A 22682-nucleotide genomic window follows, 5' to 3' on the forward strand; every position below is an offset into this window, starting at 1 on the left:
GAAGTCTGGCAGTCACCCCTTCACCAAGTGATCAGGGTTAATATCGCTGGTGATGTCATGTAGATATCATATACCCCTGATACATGTTCAGAGGGGAACGTCACCTCTGTGATATTCTTCCCCGAAATTCTAGTCATGAGAAAACATCAGAAAAACCCAAACTGAGAGCCATTCTACAAAATGCTAACACTCTTCAAAGCCGTCAAGGTCAGGGCAAACAAGGAAAGATGGAGAATCTGTTTCAGATTAGAGGAGACGACGACCCATGATTACCATGATGACCACAGGTAATGTGGTGCTCTAACTCAGATCCTGGCACAGAAAATGCACATTAGAGGCAAAGCTGGTGAAATCCAAAAACAGTCTGGAGTTCAGTTAATGGTAGTGTGCCAACATTAACTTCTTAATTTTAACAAATATACTGTGGCTGCATAAGGTGCCTATGGGGGAAGCTGGGGGAAGGGCATAAGGGAACTCTCTGTACCAGGTTTTTAACTTTTTTGTAAATCTAAGATTATTCCAGAAGAAAAGATTCGTTTTTTATTTAAAAATTCTTTTAAGTTTATGTATTTATTTTGACAGAGAGAGGGAGAGCACAGGCAGGGGAGGGGCAGAGAGAGAGAAGAATGAGAGAGAGAGAGAGAGAGAGAGAGAGAGAGAGAGAGAGAGAGAATCCCAAGCAGGCCCCACACAGCTAGCACAGAGCCCGATGCGGGGCTCGAACTCACGAACCTTGAGATCATGACCTGGCCCGAAACCAAGAGTCAGATACTTAACCAACTGAGCCACTCAGGTGCCCCCAAAAGATTTATTTTTAAAACTCAAATCTGTTACTTGTGTTGTCCAACTTCTGGTAAAAACAAAGTCAGGGGAAAAATAAGGGGAGGGGTGTGTCCTTCTCTAAAAACTACTGTGGTGCCTTCAACCCCAAAGTTCCCGAGACAAGAAAACAAACGCAAAACTTGGCCATCTTCTCCATACGCGCAGAAGAACCTGTAATAAATATTAAGGGAGGTCAACAATTTAATGATGAATCAGGGCATCTGCTGTATCAAGTGTTCTCATACATCTTTTTTTTTAATTTTTTTTCAACCTTTATTTATTTTTGGGACAGAGAGAGACAGAGCATGAACGGGGGAGGGGCAGAGAGAGAGGGAGACACAGAATCGGAAGCAGGCTCCAGGCTCCGAGCCATCAGCCCAGAGCCCAACGCGGGGCTCAAACTCGCGGACCGCGAGATCGTGACCTGGCTGAAGTTGGACGCTTAACCGACTGCGCCACCCAGGCGCCCCTTGTGTTCTCGTACATCTTGACCACATCCTTTCAAGGGAGGTAACGGAGGCCCAGAGAGGGTGAAGCTTGTCACCCGAGTCCCCTGGCTGGGTTGAACTGTGTGTGTGTGGCACAAACCCCGTACTTTCACACAGCAGGCTACTGCCCCAGGCCTCAGCGCTGCCCGCCGTCCACATCGGCCATCTCTGAGCCCCCATATCCCCCACATTGCTTGTATACATGGGCCACCCCTCCTTTGCCCAGTCAATTCTACTTCCTCCAGGAAACCTTCTCTGACCTCTCCCCGCCAGAGAATGGGGGACCTAGGCTCCAGAAGCTTCTTTAAGAGTCAACAAGATGCAGCCGCCTTCCTGTAAAGGAGGCATCCTCAGAACACTCTTCGTACATGGAATTAGCCTTGAGCCCCTCATCACCTAGACCTATGCTGTCCAGTAAGGTAGCCGCTAACCACTACTAAACATTCAAAAGGCACTTCACCTAAACCAAGATGTGCCACAAGCATAAAATATGCAGATTTTTGGGGGGTGGGAGGGAGGGGAGGGTGGGTGATGGGTATTGAGGAGGGCACCTTTTGGGATGAGCAATGGGTGTTGTATGGAAAACAATTTGACAATGAACTTCATATATTGAAAAAAAATATGCAGATTTCAAAGACTTAGTTTGGGGAAAAAGTGTAAAATATCTCATTAGTAGTTTTTTATATTGGTTATATATTGAAATGACAATATTTTCTTTTTTTTTTAAGTTTATGTTGAGAGCGAGTGGGGAGGGCAGAGGGAGAGGGAGAGAGAGAGAGAGAGAGAGAGAGAGAATCTCAAGCAGGCTCTGCACCATCAGCACAGACCCCGATGTGGGGCTCGAACTCACTAACCATGAGCTCATGACCTGAGCTGAAGTCAGACGCTTAACCGACTGAGCCACCCAGGTGCCCCTCCAATGACAGTATTTTCTAATGTAGTGGGTTAAATAAACTATATTACTAAAATGTATCTCATCTTCTTTTTATTTAAGTGGCCACTAGGAAAATTTTAAATTACTTATATAGGATGCACTATGTTTCTATTGGATAGTGCTGTTCTAGACTATAAGCTACAGGAGGCCCCTCCTCTGCTTTAGATCAGAGCTGTATGTCCAGCTTACAGCGAGACTCAGCACACAGTGACTGGCCATAGATACCTGAGGTGTGAAGGAATAGAACTCACTATCTTATGTATGTGATCCTCTTGATGGAAGAAATTTCTTATTTCTCACTGTGTCCCTATTCTCAACACAGCAGCCTGACAAGTATTTTTTGAATGGACAAGTGAACCTTGATTCTTCCAGCTTCTGTTCTCCTGGCTTGATTCAGCTATATAACTCCCACCAGCTGCTTCATCAGGGCCTCTGACCAAGCACCTATTTTCTGATGGGATCATGGCTCTTCCTGACCCTAATCCTGGTTCTTGGGCCACTTTGGTAACACTCGGTGAAGGTTTCCTTAAGCTCGGGAGACCTAGGATGACTCTGTTTCAGACGCAACAGTAAAGAAGGAGACAGTTGATATTTTGGTGTTGGCTGAAATATGCCTATTGTCTCTCTCCACGTCAGGTTCACAAGTTCAAGACTAAAGATTGTTGAATTAGATGGGGAGTATTTTAGGAAAGCTGGAAACCAGGCAACGTGAAGCAGATGGACAGAATAGTAAAGTACCCTAATTTCCAGTTTTCCAGTACAAACAAGCATCTGACAACCTCAGATGCGCATGCTATTTATGAAATCGGCCTGCAACATTTTTCACTACTTACTATGCCAATGCGAAACGAGCTGAGCCACTCACTAGAAGTAAGACAGGTCCCTTCGTTTCTCTGAGCCTTGGTTTCCTCCCTTATAAAATGGAAGGTAATTAAATCTACCTCACTGGGCTGTTGCGAAGATGAAATGAGATAATTATATAGACGGGCTTACTTAGTACAGCGCGTGGCGTGCAATCCAAGTTCAATCAGTGGGGGTAGTGATTACCACCAAGTCCTACAGGGATATCTGCAAATGAGCAAAGAGGAAAGTATTTATGGTGTCACGTTGACAGATGAGTCTGTCATAATGACATATTTGCTCTTCATGCTAACTAGCAACATGCAAGACGTGCTCATCAAATAAAAATAGCTGATATTTATCGAGCGCACACTATGAGGCAGGTACTGTGCTATGCATTCAACATGCATCATCTTATTTAACCCTAACTATTGGGGGTAGGTGCACAGGGTCAAATCACAGAGCCAGAAACTGAGGCCCAAGGGGGCAGAATAACAGGCTCCAGGCCCCCACGGCGATTGAGGGACAACGCGCTAATTCAACAGGCTCTAAATGATTTCATCAGGCTGCTTCCTAACGCGGGTGTAGTTAGGTATCCTGGTGACACGGTGTTTGTAATCACGGGGACAGAGAGGTCTCCATGAGCCCCTTCTGGTGCACACGGTCCAGACCACGATTGGCCTCATTCCACATCCTTGAATGCTGATTGAGCTGCTTGTGTATGTCAGTCACTGAACTGGTAAGTAACACCCTTGAGGCTGTTAGGTGCAGAGACCCGTCTGGCTCCCCTGGCAAAGGCACAGTGGTGGTCAATGTAAGGTCTCTGGCAAGAAAAATAGGAAGACAGGAGTTTTGGTCACTTGGCCATGCCTTGCAAAAATTCAGGGACAGCTGAACCCCGGGCCTTCTGGAACATTAACGTGGTTTGGAGATTGGAGTATCGTTCTTCCCCATAAGCGTTCTAGAAATGGCTCCCTCCCTCGCAAGGGAGCTTAGTGCTCTGCACTTTTGGATTCTGTGGTTAAAGGGACTCAATTCCTGTCTCTTCCTGTTTCTGCAACCGATTACTCTGGCTCCTCACATACTCATTACATTTCCCCAGAGGAAAACCTGTTCTTAGTACTATAAACCGAGGTCACGGGTTAGCACTTCCTGTCGGGTGCTTCCCTCATCCACTGAGCTGTGGGTGGGAGGGCGACAGGGCTAGAGTTGGCAGGTGTAGAGCCTGCCCCCAAGACAGGCACAGCCTCCATTGCAGCCACTCATAATCAGGTACGGCACTGCAGCGGCCTCATTGGCTGGTTCCTGGGCCTGGTACCCCAGAGGAAAGTCTCCTGCCACCCCATCCATGCTGTGAGGGAGGCAGGCAGGCTGCTATGAACACCCAGAGGTGAGAGGCCCTCCCTAGACTCAAATGACACCTCCCGGCTGAGGCCTTCCCCGTCCACTCAGTTTCAAATGCTGCTCCTCCTCTTGCCCCAGACTTCCTGTTCGTTTCCCTGCTGCATTATTCTTTCGCTCAGCCCTTCTCCAGCAAACTACACAGTTTAGGACGTTGTTTATGGTCTGTCTCAGTCCTCTGAAATGAAAGGACCATGAAGGCAGGGGGTTGCTTTTTTGCCTTCTCTCGTAGCCCAGTTCCGAGAATCGTGCCTCCCACGGTGGACACTTGGTATGAATGAAAGGCGGGGCAGACAATCCACTCTGGCTGGAGGTTTAGCCAAGGAAGGCTTCTTGAAAGAAGTGACGCAAGCGGAGTCAGGCCAGCATCTGAAACGGGGGGGGGGGGGGTGCATCCCAAGCAGGCAGGCCGGGAAAAGGGGAGCACGTTCGGGAACCTTCAGTAGTCGCATGGCTGGGGCCTACGGTGCTGGTGCGGTGTGGCGTGTGACAGGAGGGTGGACAGGCATGCCATGGGCAGTGAGGAGGGTCCCTCATGTACCCTGGGGGATGGGCAGTCTCCGCTAGGGCTGAGGGTCAGGTGGGGCAAGGGTTGCAGAGGGCGGGGGAGGGCAGACAGAAGAGGCTGGGCCGGGGGTGAGGGTCATTTACAGTTTGAAAGCAAACGAGTTATTTTTCGAGAAGAGCTGTGCTCTGAGCGTATCCTGTGCCCGACACGGCAGTACGTGCTTCCAGCGTGCTAGCTCCCTGACCCCACATCCCGTCGTGGTACTGGGGTGCAAAGGATGAGTGGGCCTTCCACAGCCTGACCCGTGGGGCTTACTGGGGAGGAAATTTTGGTGACCTGGGCCAAGCCAGTGATCACGCCTCTAGAGTCCCAAGACTCCTCTCCCTTGACCATTTCAGCAACCAAGGCGACGTCACCTCTTCCCTCCTTCCCAAACACTCTGTCACTGCCCCCTTCTACAATGGCAGCAGAGATCCCCCAGGCCATAGGACAGAGGTGCAGGGCAGGGGGTGGGGGTGGGGGTGGGGGTGTAGGGAGTTAAGAAAACAAACAGAATAAAGAAGGGTCTGCTACTGAAAGCGGACAGGAATCTGCTACCGAATCTGACAGGAAACTACTTGGCAACGAAGGGCCAGTCAGTATTACGGAAAGACGTCTACAGAGATCAAGGCCACAACCAACAGTTAGATGTCACTGAAAAGGAAGGAACTTCGGCCAAGCTGGGGAAAATGCATTCATTTTTCACTAGAGGGCCAGGGGAACGGTTGGAGGACACTGGCCCAGAAAGAAGGGGAGTAGGAAGGAGGGGGCTCTTCAAGAGAAATAATGGGTGATGACAGGCCCTTGGGTAGGAATTGAGGAGAGGGGCGAGGCAGAAATAAGGATCTCTGCCCGAACTGGTGGGGAGAGTAGATCCTTTAGCCCCCAAGAATGCCTCCTGTTGACTGAGGCCATCAAGGCCTTGAACTCACAAAGATAGGCCTGACCACCTGGGTTTGACCTCAGCCCCCATCAAAGTGATTTCAATTTCCATGGAAGGAATGGGCAATCAGCCCCTCCCTCTCTACCTTTGGGAGAGCTCCTCTGTGTGGACCTACCCACAGGTGGTGAGGCGCAGGCGTGCTTAGCACACCACTGCCATTACTTCACCGAACAGAACTCTCAAAGGCCAAACCTGCTTTGTGGGAACAGTAACAGAAATCCCGACACCTGGCCTTTGCCTACCCCAGCCCCAGAGTTCTCCAAGGGACGGTGTTCCTCATCCACGCCATGCCTACCCCTACTTAGAACCATCCCCTGAAATTCCCCCGGGGAACCCTCCTCCCCAGAGCTCAGAGCAGTCCTGCCTCCTCTGTCTCTATGTCCACTCCACTGTCAGCCTCTTTTCCAAAGCCCTGGCCCAGACGTCCTTCAGCCAATGACTCTAACATTTCCCTTTTCTCCCAAACCTGAGCCCCCCCAGAAGCACTTGGGATTGTTCAACCCCTACTTCAATTCCTACATCCCAACTCCTAACCCCTAAGTTGAGCCTTAGGAGTGCATTAAATGGAACATTTCAGTGAGTAAAAAATGGAAGATCTGCTTGTGACCCACTTTCCGTATACCTACCTTGCTGGCACGTGGAGGTATGAATTTATTATTTTTAAAAAATTTTTAATGTTTATTTTTGAGAGGTAGAGAGATAAGAGTACGAGCAGGGGAGGGGCAGAGACAGAGGGAGACACAGAATCTGAAGCAGGCTCCAGGCTCCGAGCTGTCAGCACAGAGCCCGACGCGGGGCTCGAACTCAAGAACCATGATATCATGACCTGAGCCAAAGTTGGACGCTTAACTGACTGAGCCACCCAGGCGCCCCTGGAGGTATGGGTTTTAAAAGAGAAGCAAAACAAAACGAGGAGGGCAGTTTCAAGATTTATTGGGTGGGTGAGGGGACAAGGATGCACAGTGCAGAAAATTCTTGGTTGTAAAAAGTTACAGGAGGAATAGGCAGGGGCACGTGGAGCCTGCTGGACACCTGGCTCAGGTGGAAGGGAACCAGTCTTCCTGGTCCCAGGTGCTGTGTGACACCTGCTGGGGGAGCGGCAGGGCCAGCTGAAGTCTCTAGCTCTGGACCTCAAGTCTCCAGGGTCCCAGGACTTTCCCTCTGGCCTGCTCACGCAGAGAGAAAAGTCCCTCCAGGCTGTGCTGAGGCAACAGGATAAGAAGGTCTGGCCATGGTTCACGTGGCGACATCATTCTTCACTCTGCCAGTGTCCATGATCAACTCCGAAATAATCTAAGGCAGAAAAGTCCAATGAGACCAAGTGCTTGGAACTTCTGTATCACTAACACAGGCCAACTTAGCCCCTTGGCATTAACTCACCATGAGGAGGTCCCTCCAGGGCAGCTGGGACCCAGGTCATCCTGAGAGGACCAATGCTGCATCTCCTTAAGGATTCTTCCAACAATCTCTAGATCCGAGGCAGCATCCCTAGGGTGAAGAGCAGAGGGTCACAACATGCGTTTGGTTTCCAATGTTCTCTCTCAACTGTCTTCAAGCTGCTATCAGTGAGAATGCCCCCATTCATCAGGGACGAGCCGCCAGTTTTGTTTCACACCAAACACAGCTCAAAAATGAATCTCAATGTTCCCAGAGAAGGGTCAAAATAAAACGATCTCTTAACAATTGGGCCTTTGCAGGGCAAGAGCAGATATAGTAATTGGTAGAGAGGTGGCTGGAGGGCTCAAGCTCAGAGGCTCCTCCCACTGAGCCCCCATCCCCCATGTTGGGAGTGAAGGCCACCACCGCAGCCTCTCTCCACTGTCTATTACATCCCTGCACGTCTGTCTCCCAAGTGCTTGTGCTCATCCCTGCGTCAAACTCCTTCTCGTGTTGCTCCCCCCACCACCCAATACCTTTCTATTTCCCATCACGTTCCACCCCTTCAAAGGCGTGCACAGGGCCACCATATCCAAAAAGAGACCTCCCTTTGAAAACGTTATGGCAATCAGTATAAACCACCCAGTATCGCGTAACGTCATCATGCAGAATTCATCCTGGCTCCTTAAACCCCAGAAAGTTTCGAAACCTCGACACCGACATAGCCCGTTTTCCCGTAACAGGAGGCCAAGCTGAGAAAGGCCAAGCTCAAGTCTCCCGTCATTGACTCTCACACAGCAGCCCTCAATGCCTGAGACCAGACAGCACTAGCTGGGGAGAAACAGGAGTGTGCGAAAGCGCCAGCATTTGAAAGGGATGGGTGTAGACCCTCCAAACACGGGAAACTGCTTTCAACAATTCCTCTCCCTGCATTATCAATGACCAGAGCACAGACAGCCCGTGATCGCTTCTGAATGCAGGTGCATGCAAGGGGAGAGAGAGAGAGAGAGAGACCTAGGAAGGGGAGCAGGTGCTACTGGCCTGTGGAATAGGTGGAATCTGGGAAAACTACCCAAGCACAGGACCCCGTGAGTGGCCACTCTTTCTTGCAAAAGCCCCATAGAACCTCCCTGCCAAGTGGAATCAAAGAAAACTCACTTTGGACACAAACACTGGGAAAATATTAGGGTTGGAAACGATAGGGATCCTGTGGTTTTAAGCAGCACAGAAGTCACTACTATCATAAGTTTGTTGTTTTAAATGAAGAAAATAAAGTTCTGAATAGATCACTGACTTAGAGAGCAGCAGAAGGGGATTCAAACCCAGGGGACGGGAGACTCTGATGCATGGGTCCACTCATTTCCCATTAAAAACATGCTTCTGCCGTCACTCCAGGGAGGGAAGGCAGATGCCCCAGAGAGCTCTCATCACCCAGTGAGACTCTGGAGGCCTTTCCTCTGCAGCAGCCATTGAAGACATGTCAGGGACCAGATGTGATCTAGGTTACCTGGGGCTGAGGTGGGGAACAGATCTGAGGACTCATGGACATTACCTTCTCACTTCTCAGCTCCCCTATACCTTCTTAGGAAGCCCCTAGGAACCCCCACATGATTGTACCAGATGCAAGGAACCAACACTCCAGAGAACAAACCAGAGATCTTACCTCAAGGACACTGGGGTCTAGAATGTTCCTGATAGAACTCCCATGATGTCTCTCCACACAGTGGGCTCATCTGCAATAGACAAGAACCCAAGAATGGGCCCCCAACATGTCCCTGCTCACACCAGGGCAGGGCAGGGCAGGGCAAGCATCAGGAAAGGTCTCAGCACAGTGGTTAGCAGATAGTAAAGTAAGCATTTGACGAAGATCGGCTGTTATTATTTCCTAAACAGACATGCTATTTCCTCATAGAGAAGACAGTAGTTAACCCTACTGTCCTAGGGGGAGACAGTGCTTGGTCTATGACAGGGTGGCCAATGCCGATTAATGCATAATTAACCAGTGAGAGGCTGGAAAGGACGCCAATGCCGGATTTATGGGAGTGCCGTGGCTGTCTGACAGCAACTATGCTGGGCCTCGAGGAGAACTCAAGTGACACGTATAGCCTGGTTCCCAACAGCAGGGGCAGAAATGAAAGCTCCAACAGTGACCCTAACGTATACACAACTGCCCCGAGGGCCCTGGGGGCCCAAGGTGTCTACAGAGAGGAAGGGGTGTGGGAAAACTCCTGGAAGGTGTGGACGTGGACCCTCCAAACACAGGACAACTCCTTCCCTGAATCCTCTGCCTGAATTACCAGTGAGCCCGACATTGGCACCAGGTGACAGGAGACATCTAAAAGTGGGTAGGAAAAAAATAAATAAACATTAAAAAAAAAAAATTTAAAAAAGGGGCGCCTGGGTGGCGCAGTCGGTTAAGCGTCCGACTTCAGCCAGGTCACGATCTCGCGGTCCGTGAGTTCAAGCCCCGCGTCAGGCTCTGGGCTGATGGCTCAGAGCCTGGAGCCTGTTTCCGATTCTGTGTCTCCCTCTCTCTCTGCCCCTCCCCCATTCATGCTCTGTCTCTGTCTCAAAAATAAATAAACATTAAAAAAAAAAAAATTTAAAAGTGGGTAGGAAAGAGGAAGTGCAGGAAAGCCCCAGGTTTGGAAGGGACAGGAGTGGACGTTCCCAAGATGGGGAAACGCTTTTAGCAATTCCCTTCCCTGCACTATCACTGACCTGGACACAGGCAGCCCATGTCAGTAGCCTATGTTCCCAGGCAGAGGAGAGCTGCCCAGCCAAGCCCGGGACCCTGAGTGCCATCACCATCTCATGGAAAGACGCCATCTCCCGTCATCAAAAGGGGGCACGTGAAGACCAACTCGCGGCAAAAACGCCTACGTTGTCCAACTCGCGGCAAAAACGCCTACGTTGTTTAGTCCCCCACAGATACAGACGGACGATCTACTATGCGCCACCAACCGTGGGCTCAATGACAAAGAACACAGACAAGACTTCTGTCCTCCCAGAGCTCTGGCAGTTTCCCCACTTAAAACACAGCGGAGCTCAGAAGGACGTAACCTAGCCAACGTGATGCGCTCGCCACAGGCTGAGGCAGGATCTGAATTGAACCCAGACCTCTCTGGCCCCCCAGACACACCCCCCATCCACCACACCAGGCCTCCTGGGGGCTTTCTCAGGACCCGCAGGAGCTCCAGGACGCCCCCCCACCCCACGCAAACCTCCCACCGTGGTGTGGCAGGAAGGCAACGAGTCCCCTGCTCAAGGATCTCCTGAGCAGCAGCACTTACCCAGGCCTCACCCCCTGGACACCGCGGGGGCACATCCGGCGCTGCGGCTCAGGGTCCTGCAGCAAAGAAGGGGGCGCTGCCTGACGCACAGCCCCCAAAGCCGTCCAACGGAGAGTTTCCATCTGCTTCCAACAGAGCCCCAGAGCCCGCAACGCCTACGCAGGAGACAGCACGGGGAAGGGGCTTTACTGCAAAACAAAGACACCGGAATCGGTCTCTGCCGCTCTGGGGCCCCGCGAGCGCCCCCAATTGAAAACTCACGCAACCGCTCTGCACAACGGGGGTTTTAACGCTTTCTCTTAAAGGCTGTTGACAAGAAAACGGGTTAACGCTCACATGGTCACTTCGTGGGCAACCGATGAAGCGCTTTGGGGGATTCGAGGCCCAGAGCCGGAGGTGGGTGTGTGCGTGAAAATCACGCGGCCCCGGGAGCTCTTCAGGCCCGGGGCCACACGGGGCTCCGCACCACTGGCGGCGGCACTCGGCCCGCGCGTCGCCGGACCCGCTTCTGGTAGTTGGCGGGACACGAGTCTTCCCCGCGAGCGGGGGATCAGACCCGGAGTCCCATTCTCGGGGACACGCATCCCGAGAGGTCCGCAGCCTGCGGAGGGGCTGGGCCCGGACCCAGGAGCGGGGCCTGAAATCGGGGCTGACCTCCGCCGGCTCTCCCCGTCCCCTCGGGCCTCAGTTTCTCCTCCTGTGGGGGGGGGGGGGGATGATGCACCGGGCTTGGGAGGCCGCGGGGGGGTTTCCTGTGCATCGCGGCCCCGCAGCGACTCACCCGGGGAGCCGGGCCTGTCGCCGGCAGGGTCAGAGGGGACGGCGCCAGAGGGTGCGGCACACCTCCTAATCGTTCAGGACTATTTGGGACAGCAGCCACTGCCGCAGGAAACTGCTACACCCGTACCGCGCCGGCGGAAATGCAGCTCGACGGCGGGCTGCGCCCTAGAGAGGCATCTCCCGGGCTGAACGCGCGCGCGCTGCCTCTTATCGCCCCCTGGTGGATAGGAGGTCAATATCTGACCCGCCAAGTATCCGACCCTTCACTTTCGCATCGCCGCATCCATCCATCCATCCATCCATCCATCCACCCCTAAGAGAAAATAGTTAGAGGGCACCAACTTTCTCATCCATCCATCCTCCTACGCACTCATCCATTCATCCATCTAGATGTTCATCTAGACTCCCATCCGCACAGAAAAAATATACTGAGCGGCTACTTCATGTTAGGGACTGGGCTAAGCATTGGAAATGTATTGCAGAAGACAGGGTTCTGATATATTTTGTTGCTGTTATATTCTTGTGGAGATAATGAATCAGCAAATGCAATAATTTAAAATCATGACAAGTGCTACAAAGGAAGTGGGCATGGTGGTATAATAGTGGGGACCTACTTAGCCAGGGCCAACAGCAACGGCCTGCCCGAGGAAACGGTGTAACAGTGTTTTTCATAGCATGCTGTCACTGCAACGCCCCATCCCATCAACGCTACAGATGACAGCTACAACCATAATATCAACTAATAATGACTAAGTGTTGAATGCACCCAATATTCCAGGCATTTTGATTCGTTTAATCACGTCAATCATATAAGATAAACCCTACTATTATTAATTTCGCCGATGAGGAAACAAAAGCTCAGAAAGTTTAATTCATGTATACAAGATCACGCAGTTAACGTGTTAAGAAGTGTGCATGATCTGAGAATGAACCCTACTTGTGAGCTAACCGGTTAGCCCGTTGTTTCGTAGGTGCTGGCAGAGGACAGAAAATTCCTGAGGCAGTCTGAGGACCTTATTACTGTGGCAAAGCAGAGAGGGCTTTAAGTTTCTTGATGTTGTTGGTTCCCGTGCCTCCGAGGTCCCATGGAGTGGTGCAGGGCCCATGATGGCTGCCTGGACACACAATGCGTTACAGTGTTACAAAAGAGGAACACTGAGCTCCGGGGATTTGCCACTTGGAGCAAACAGAAGTAAGCCTGCTTTTAGTGTGGGAGGAGACTTTATCTCATCCTTCAAGGTTTGCTCACTGCAAAACACAGCTCTAAGAAAGGGCCTGGGGGAAAAAGGAGTCAACGGCCTTGCATTGTTCGCATGCCCACAGGGCCCGTGGCAAATTGCTTCTCCTAAACAGAAGATATCAGAGTCAAAATTCAAACCCAGAAATCAATCTAAGAGAAATTTAATAGGTGCTTAAAAATGTGTTTGGTAATATTTAATTTCTCTTTTTTTGGTAATACTTCATTTCTATTCCTGATCAGAAAAGTATATTTCGGCGTACTTGGATTAAATGAATGCTTTCCTCATGTGATACAGACCATGACCAGCCAACAACATTATATTTCAATGCCTACATTTAGAGGTATTCTTGGAAAAGCTAGGACCAACAAATTGCCTATTTTCAAGAGAATCTGGATATTAAGTGGCTGGGCTATCCAGAGTTTGGACCTAGTCACTCTTTCTCCCTGGTTTTCTTGTGGCACTCTTCCTGTTGAATTCAATCGAGTTGTAAATGTCACTCATGGTGTCCTGCCCTCCGCTGACAAAAAACTGGATGTGAGACCCAAGCTGGGTAGGTCATACTTTCTTCCTTGATTTTGCATGGTGAATGTGAGGAAGTATGGATCCAAAAGCAACTGTGGAACCATGAATAGAGTTATCCCTCTATTAATTTCCAAAAAGGTGGCTTCTTGGAAGTGATATGCTTTGGTAGGGTATTGAAGGGCTCACGAAGAAAGGGAGAACAGGAAGAAGTCTGGGGAAAGGGAGGAAGAAGAATCGGAAGCTGAAGTCGGGGAAGGGGCAGAGGAATAGTATGCGAAGTAGTTAGGAACTGGATGGGGTCTTACCTCGACATCTCATTGCATGGCCTGTAACAAATGAGCTTTATTTTTTATTTTATTTATTTATTTATTTATTTATTAAAAAATTTTTTTAACGTTTATTCATTTTTGAAAGACAGAGAGAGACAGAGCACAAGCAGGGGTGGGGCGGAGAGAGAGGGGGACACAGAATCTGAAGCAGGCTCCAGGCTCTGAGCTTTCAGCACAGAGCCCGACGCGGGGCTCGAACTCACAAACCCTGAGATCATGACCTGAGCCGAAGTTGGATGCTCAACCGACTGAACCACCCAGGCGCCCCAATTAATTTTATTTTTTCATGTTTATTTATTTTTGAGAGAGAGAGAGAGAGAGAGAATGTGCATGCTCATGAGCAAGGGAGGGGCAGAGAGGGGGAGGACAGAGAATCCTAAGCAGGTTCCACACTGTCAGTGCAGAGCCCGGTGCAGGGCTTCAACTCACGAACCATGAGATCATGACCTGAGCTGAAACCCAGAGTGAGATGCTTAGCTGACTGAGCCACCCAGGTACCCCAATAGATGAGCTTTAAATATTGACACAGGAGAAGAGAAATCCTCATTCTTGCTATGAAAGAAGGACTCACTTAATTCTAAAATGCAAGAAGAATTCCATCTGTCTGCTCATAGCACTGGATGCGTTAAAAAAATAATAAGAAAAAAGGACACTCGAACAGATCTAAATAGAGCAAATCAATGAAATTACAAAAACAGAACGTAAAACGGCAGAAAATGAACATAACCATACGTAGAGCAGCAGAGGCAAACAATTTTAGGAATGAGAAAGGGGTCATAGCATGATATTATACATGGAAAATCCGATAGACTCCACCAAAAGTCTGCTAGAACTGATACATGAGGGGCGCCTGGGTGGCTCAGTCGGTTAAGCGTCCGACTTCAGCTCAGGTCATGATCTCGCGGTCCGTGAGTTCGAGCCGCGCGTCGGGCTCTGTGCTGACCGCTCAGAGCCTGGAGCCTGTTTCGGATTCTGTGTCTCCCTCTCTCTCTGACCCTCTCCCATTCATGCTCTGTCTCTCTCTGTCTCAAAAATAAATAAATGTTAAAAAAAATTAAAAAAAAAAGAACTGATACATGAATTTAGCAAAGTTGTGGGATACAAAATCAATGTACAGAAATCAGGTGCATTCTTATACACTAATAATGAAGCAACAGAAAGACAAATAAAGAAACTGATCGCATTCACAATTGCACCAAGAAGCATAAAATACCTAGGGATAAATCTAACGAAAGATGTAAAAGATCTGTATGCTAAAAACTATAGAAAGCTTATGAAGGAAATTGAAGAAGATATAAAGAAATGGAAAAACATTCCGTGCTCATGGATTGGAAGAATAAATATTGTCAAAATGTCAATACTACCCAAAGCTATCTACACATTCAATGCAATCCCAATCAAAATTGCACCAGCATTCTTCTCGAAGCTAGAACAAGCAATCCTAAAATTCATATGGAACCACAAAAGGCCCCGAATAGCCAAAGTAATTTTGAAGAAGACCAAAGCAGGAGGCATCACAATCCCAGACTTTTAGCCTCTACTACAAAGCTGTAATGATTAAGACAGCATGGTATTGGCACAAAAACAGACACATAGACCAACGGAATAGAACAGAAACCCCAGAACTAGACCACAAACGTATGGCCAACTAATCTTTGACAAAGCAGGAAACAACATCCAATGGAAAAAAGACAGTCTCTTTAACAAATGGTGCTGGGAGAACTGGACAGCAACATGCAGAAGGTTGAAACTAGACCACTTTCTCACACCATTCACAAAAATAAACTCAGAATGGATAAAGGACCTGAATGTGAGACAGGAAACCATCAAAACCCTAGAGGAGAAAGCAGGAAAAGACCTCTCTGACCTCAGCCGTAGCAATTTCTTACTTGACACATCCCCAAAGGCAAGGGAATTAAAAGCAAAAATGAACTATTGGGACCTCATGAAGATAAAAAGCTTCTGCACAGCAAAGGAAACAACCAACAAAACTAAAAGGCAACCAACGGAATGGGAAAAGATATTTGCAAATGACATATCGGACAAAGAGCTATTATCCAAAATATATAAAGAGCTCACCAAACTCCACACCCGGAAAACAAATAATCCAGTGAAGAAATGGCAGAAAACATGAATAGACACTTCTCTAAAGAAGACATCCAGATGGCCAACAGGCACATGAAAAGATGCTCAACATCGCTCCTCATCAGGGAAATACAAATCAAAACCACACTCAAATATCACCTCACACCAGTCAGAGTGGCCAAAATGAACAAATCAGGAGACTATAGATGCTGGAGAGGATGTGGAGAAACGGGAACCCTCTTGCACTGTTGGTGGGAATGCAAATTGGTGCAGCCGCTCTGGAAAGCAGTGTGGAGGTTCCTCAAAAAATTAAAAATAGACCTAACCTATGACCCAGCAGTAGCACTGCTAGGAATTGACCCAAGGGATACAGGAGTACTGATACAGAGGGGCATTGTACCCCTATGTTTATAGCAGCACTCTCAACAATAGCCAAATTATGGAAAGAGCCTAAATGTCCATCAACTGATGAATGGATAAAGAAATTGTGGTTTATATACACAATGGAGTACTACGTGGCAATGAGAAAGAATGAAATATGGCCCTTTGTAGCAACGTGGATGGAACTGGAGAGTGTGATGCTAAGTGAAATAAGCCATACAGAGAAAGACAGATACCATGTATTTTCACTCTTATGTGGATCCTGAGAAACTTAACAGAAACCCATGGGGGAGGGGAAGGGAAAAAAAAAAGAGGTTAGAGTGGGAGAAAGCCAAAGCATATGAGACTGTTAAAAAATGAGAACAAACTGAGGGTTGATGGGGGGTGGGAGGGAGGGGAGGGTGGGTGATGGGTAGTGAGGAGGGCACCTTTAGGGATGAGCACTGGGTGTTGTGTGGAAACCAATTTGACAATAAATTTCAAAAAATAAAATAAAATAAAATAAAATAAAATAAAATAAAATAAAATAAAATAAAATAAAAATAAAACCCTTGGACACATGTGACCCTATTTTCCTTTCAGCTTTCACAAATGCTGGTTGCACATCACTGCGAATGTACTAAATGCCACTGAACTGTTCACCTTCCAATGGTTAATTCTCTACTAGAAGAATTTCGCCTCAATAAAAACATGACTTTAAGAAAAAAAAAAAAGAAAGGGGTCATAGTACACTCAGAGCAGAGAGTAAAAAATTAGACAAAAATAAAATTCAAAACTTAGGTAAAATGAACACATTCCTGAAAAATATATAGCAAAATTGTCTTAAGGAAAAATAGAAAACCTGAATAATCTTGTAACACTTTAAAAATGTTGAATCAGGCAGGGCAGCTGGGTGGCTCAGTTGGTTGAGCGACTGACTCTTGGTTTCTACTCAGGTCACGATCTGGTGGGTTCGTAGGTTCCAGGAGCCCACGTGGAGTTCACTCTTTCCCTCTCTCTCTGCCCCCACCCCTGACTTGTGTGTGTGTGCGCGCGCGCTCTCTCTCTTGCTTTCTGTCTCTCAAAATAAACTGAATTTATTTTTTAATTTTTAAATAATAAAATATTGAATCATTAGTTAACACCATTTCCCGAAAGAAAACATCATACCCAGCTTTTCAGCCTTACACGGTCTCCAAGATAATAGAAAAAGAAGGAGCTGTTCTCAGTTCGTGTAACAACCATAACCCCCAAATTAGACAAGGTCAGTGAAGGAAAGTAAATTACAGTCCAGCTCATGAAAATAGTCGTAAACATCTTTAAAAATATATTGGCAACTTTCAGGTGGAATTAGCCTTGGCCCCAATGTCCCTGAAGGGCGGTAACTGTGCTCCTGTCTTGTGAATGTCGTCTGACCGTTGATTTCAGACTTCTAGCCTCCGGAAGAATGAGAGAATAAATTTCTGCCATTGTAAGCCACACAGTTGGTGGTGCTTTGTTATGGCAGCCCTAGGAAACGAATACAACAGACACAGTTAAAATTATTCCCTGCTGCATATTAGCTGTATTAGCAATTCACTTCATCTTTCTGAACCTCAGTTTTATTATTAAAACTTTATTAATTTTAAACTTGAAAATAGATAAGACATTGGGGCGCCTGGGTAGCTCAGTCGGTTAAGCCTCCGACTTCAGTTCAGTTCATGATCTCACGGTTCGTGAGTTCGAGCCCCGCATCGGGCTCTGTGTTGACAGCTCAGAGCATGGAGCCTGCTTCAGATTCTGTGTCCCCCCCCCGCCCCTCCCCTGCCTGCACTCTGTCTCTCTCTCAAAAATAAATAAACGTTAAAAAAATAAAAAATAATAAAATAGATAAGATATGGGGCAGCTGGGTGGCTCAGTCGGTTAAGTGTTTAACCCATGATTTCGGCTCAGGTCACGATCTCACAGTTTGTGAGTTGGAGCCCCGTATCGGGCTCTGCATGGACAGGGCAGATAGAGCCTGCTTGGGATTCTCTCTCTCTCTCCCTCTCTCCCCACCCCCGTCTCTCAAAATAAATAAATAAACAAAAAAAAGGAAGGAAGGAAGGAAGGAAGGAAGGAAGGAAGGAAGGAAGGAAGGAAAGAAGAAAGGAAGGAAGGAAGGAAGAAAAATTCTGGCCTATGCCACAGCATGGAAGAACCTTGAGTACATCATGCTAAGTGAAATAAACCAGACACAAAAGGACAAATACTACGTGATTCCACTTAGATGAAGCACTTAGGGTAGTCAAATTCAGAGACAGAGGGAGAATGGTAGCTGTCAGGGGCTGGGGAAGGGAGGAATGGGGAATCGTTGGTTAAAGGGTACGGTTTCAGTTATGCAAGATAAAAATTCTGGAGACCGGTTGCACAACAGTGTGAACGTCCTTGACAGTACTGAACTGAATATTTTAAAATGGTCAAGATGAGGGGCGCCTGGGTGGCTCAGTCGGTTAAGTGTCTGACTTCGGCTCAGGTCACGATCTCACGGCCCGTGAGTTCGAGCCCTGCATCGGGCTCTGTGCTGACCGCTCAGAGCCTGGAGCCTGTTTCAGATTCTGTGTCTCCCTCTCTCTCTGACCCTCCCCGATTCATGCTCTGTCTCTCTCTGTCTCAAAAATAAATAAATGTTAAAAAAATTTAAAAAATAAAATAAAATAAAATGGTCAAGATGAGGGGCGCCTGAGGGGCTGAGTCAGAGCACCCGACTCTTGATTTCATCTCAGGTCATGTGTGATCTCAGGGTCGTGGGATCAAGCCCCACACTGGGCTCTGCTTCCTCTCCCCTTTCACTCCCCCCCCAAATAAATAAGTAAAATGGTCAAGATGATAACCTGTAAGGTATGTATATTGTACTGCAATTAAAAAATTTAAAGGTAGGTCAGATAATACATTGAAACTTAGTACCATAAGTGCTTTTTAAAAAATGGATGTTCAACTGACTGAGCCACCCAGGTGCCTAAAAAATAGATGTTGACGGGGCGCCTGGGTGGCTCAGTCGGTTAAGTGTCCGACTTTAGCTCAGGTCACCATCGCACCGTCTGTAAGTTCAAGCCCTGTGTCGGGCTCTGGGCTGACAGCTGCTTCAGATTGTGTGTCTCCCTCTCTCTCTGCTGCTCCCCTGCTCATGCTCTGACTCTCTCTGTCTCAAAAATTAAAAAAAAAAAAAAACATTAAAAAAATTTTTAAAAGTAGATGTTGAGTGGGGCGCCTGGGTGGCTCAGTCAGTCAAGCGTCTGACTTCAACTCAGGTCATGATCTTGAGGTTCGTGAGTTCAAGCCCCGCGTTGGGCTGTGTGCTGACAGTTCAGAGCCTGGCACCTGCTTCGGATTCTGTGTCTCCCTCTCTCTCTGCCCCTTCCCTGCCTTGCTTTGTGTCTCTCTCTCTCTCTTTCAAAAACAAATAAACATGAAAAAAATAGGTGCTGAGTTAGAGGAAGATGGTTTAATACATTTTAGGATCAACATTGTGATCATCACCATCACTTGATAAACGCTAATATCCATTTATAACTTTAAAAATTTCTTAGAATTCTAGAAATACAATATATATCACAATCCATTTGCCAATATCATACATAACGGTGGAATCATAGAAGCATTCTTCTGTTTTTATCTTGGAAGTCCCAGAGAAACAGCCCGGGGGTGGTATGGGGGGAGGGGGGAGCTCCGATGCTCTTGGTCAGGAAAATCCAAGGTTTTAAGAGTGAAGAATGAATGTGGTCAGCTACCATGCTGAAAGATAATGAGGCAAAGTCAAATATTATCCTAGAATGCCCAAGTATTCAAGCAAGAAAGTTAACAAGCCAGGAAAGTTTAAGTAATGACCCTCAAATATCTCAGTGATTCAGTTAGCAAGGAAGGTTCCAAGCTGTTGCTCAGCCGAGTTAATTAGCTAGGAACATCTAGCTTTATTAGTCAAGAAGCTTGTTTTCAAGGATTGTCCACCGTGGATAGAAGGGAAGTCTAAAGTCATCGCTGAGTTTATCAGTCTTTAGCTAGGACTCCAGTTCTCCAGGGCCCAGCCTTGCCAACCTCTGGAGGTGGAGAGGGCCACATCTTCTCATGCCTGTCTCCATGGCAGAGTCCTGAGCCAATTATAACTTCGCTGAGCCCATGCTGAGGCCCTCTCCAGAACCAGCGGTCCTCAGCCCAGGACAAAAATGAACCAGAAGCAAAACTAGTAGGAGAGAGGCTGGGAGGGACCCAGCTAGCCGACCTAGACAGGAGAGGCTGAGATGTGAGTGGAAACCAACCACGGTGGGAAGCATCTGGTGAGGGCCTGGGGCTATTGGAGACCCCAGAACAGGCCAAGATTCAGGCCACGAGCAGCTTAGGAAGAGCTTGTCCTGCTTGAGAGGCGCTGAGGGGCTAGACTGGATATGGCTTCTGTCAGGTCTCAGTCCCACCCTGCAGGAGCCAGTCTACTTCCCCCAAAAGACACAGTAACAGAGGAGCAGTAAGAAGCAAAGGAGGACAATGGCCAGGTACAGTAAGGTTTCCAGCATGGTGGGCATTCTTAGTAAGGGGACAGGGCCTGGAGCTCCTGCAGGTCTCACAGGGCTGGTTCTTGGCTTCCAGCCTGGACCCTGGACACCACTTCCTTGGAACAATCTGCCCAACAAGCTAGAGCCCCAAGGAAGGGGCTCTAGACCACAGGGATCTCTCAGCCACTGTGAGGTCACAAACTCCAGCATGGTGGAATGTTGGCCTCCCAGCCACAGTCCATATCTTTATTAATGTGACCAGTTTGTTGAAAGCAAGACTCCTGGTATGCAATCATACTTTTTTTTTTTTGCCTGTCTCTTTAGACTTTCTTCTTAAAAAAAATTTTTTTTAATGTTTATTTATTTTTGAGAGAGACAGAGACAGAGCGTGAGTGGGGGAGGGGAAGAGAGAGAGGGAGACACAGAATCTGAAACAGGCTCCAGGCTCTGAGCTGTCAGCACACAGCCAGATGCAGAGCTCAAACTCACGGACTGTGAGATCATGACCTGAGCTGAAGTCGGACGCCCAACCGACTGAGCCACCCAAGTGCCCCTCTTTAGACTTTCTAAATGGAAGTATCTTTTCCCTGACCCTGGAAAACTATAAGGCAGGCCTCATAGCTTTTCTGATCGTTCTTAGGTAATAAGTATTACAATCACAAAAAATAGGGAACATAGTTTTTATTCAATTATTTTAAAAGCCCAGTCCAATATACGAACCACATTTTCAATGATAACTTATAGGTAAGATTTCTCTCACCAGCTGGGGCCAAGCATAGGGTGGGCTGCTATTTGTTGGGGGGGGGGCAGGAAACTTCTCCCTTATCCAAATGTGTTTCTCTTCACCAGGAGGACTCCACCCACTTCCCTATCCCCAATAGCTCCAGGATCAGAACAGATGGAATAAAGATTAAGGTGGGGGGAGACTAGTCTCCAGGTTGGGCACATATTTAATGTAAGTCTTTCTCTCTTGGCCTCTTTATTCCAGGGCTTCTTTGGGGAAACCCACTCCTGCACCCTTCATTCTCCTAGGGATATGAACAGGCTCTCTCCTTGGGGTCTCCTCACCCTAGCGGGCTCTCTCTTGGGCGGGACATCTTGGGTAGCAGATGGACATTCCTACTGACACGGGAGACTGGGGAAGTTCTCGGGTCTTGAGCCGTCAACCCCCAGCCGGTGCCAGGTCCTTGACTTTGCGGCAAGAAAGAATTCAAGGCAGAATCAGAGTAAAACATAAATGAGAAGCTTTATTGTAAAGCAAAAGTACACGCTCGAAGAGGAGGTTGTACAGGCACGCTCAGAGAATTTGAGTGGCGCTGCGTAGATGTGGGATTCTGATTAACAGGCAGTTATAATCAACAGGTGGAACATTCCTGTAGGGTTCTGGAAATAGTCCCAAGACCCCTGTATACCATTACGCGTGCGCCAGCCTGATCCCTTGCGCTGGCCTTGATTTTTCTCTTGGGAACCTTCGTATGCAGTCAAGATCTAGGAGGAGTCCTCTAGCGCCCCCCAGTGGACGGGTCATTGTCTTCAGTTGCAGGTTAATTGGGGATTTATGCTGCAGTTGCGCATCTCGGTGGCTAATCCTGGCCACGGGCATCCTGTTATTCAACAGGTGCCAGGCCAGTTCCCTGTTCCTTGTCCTTCCTCCGGAAGTTACCCGACATGTCCCTATTCTACCTGCCTCACTACCCCAGATTCTACACCTGCGGAAGAAGATGATGCACCTTGGCCTGAGGCGTAGGGTATGCGGGGCTCACCTGTGCTCCCCACCTTCAGGTAACCTATATCAAGCCCCCAGATGTTTCTGCTGGAACTCCTGGTACTCAGATACTCCTCTTGTTCTCCCTCTTGGGGACAGGGGGTGGGACTATCTTAAGAAATAGAATTCATAATTCTCCCTCTTTTTAATGGCTATGTATACTGCGAATACCGTCACCTTGGAAGAGAGAATTTGGAGTCACAAGCAGTAAATTCTAGATCTGGTCCAATACTTTCTCTGGAAGGCCGCTGCCATTTTATTAGACGGAACCTTCAAAAATTGCCAACATTGGGCCACAATTTGCTTACCATAACAGCAGTTTGTTGTTGTTCAGCAGTTCATTCCTACCTATATTCTCCCTATATCATGCCTACCTATATATGCCACCTTGGTGTCTTGCTGAAATGGCCATTTTAACATCCTGTTACACTAATGATTAATGAGCGTCAG

The 22682-nt window shown here is 48.1% G+C and overlaps 1 long non-coding RNA gene and 2 other non-coding genes across 3 annotated transcripts; all 3 read right to left on the minus strand.

The window, feature by feature from the left end:
• Positions 1-6891: 6891 nt before the first annotated feature.
• On the minus strand, positions 6892-11548 carry LOC115510109. The gene is made up of 4 exons (XR_003967614.1): positions 10646-11548; positions 9016-9085; positions 7356-7463; positions 6892-7268 (listed from the first exon to the last, which is right to left on the minus strand). It is a non-coding gene; the product is annotated as an uncharacterized LOC115510109 (long non-coding RNA).
• LOC115511348 lies at positions 8201-8334 on the minus strand. Its single transcript, XR_003968012.1, has one exon. It is a non-coding gene; the product is annotated as a small nucleolar RNA SNORA71 (small nucleolar RNA).
• On the minus strand, positions 9980-10115 carry LOC115511350. The gene has a single exon (XR_003968014.1). It is a non-coding gene; the product is annotated as a small nucleolar RNA SNORA71 (small nucleolar RNA).
• Positions 11549-22682: the final 11134 nt, after the last annotated feature.

The sequence above is a fragment of the Lynx canadensis genome, chromosome A3 (assembly GCF_007474595.2).
Source record: "Lynx canadensis isolate LIC74 chromosome A3, mLynCan4.pri.v2, whole genome shotgun sequence".
In the NCBI taxonomy this organism is placed as follows: domain Eukaryota; kingdom Metazoa; phylum Chordata; class Mammalia; order Carnivora; family Felidae; genus Lynx; species Lynx canadensis.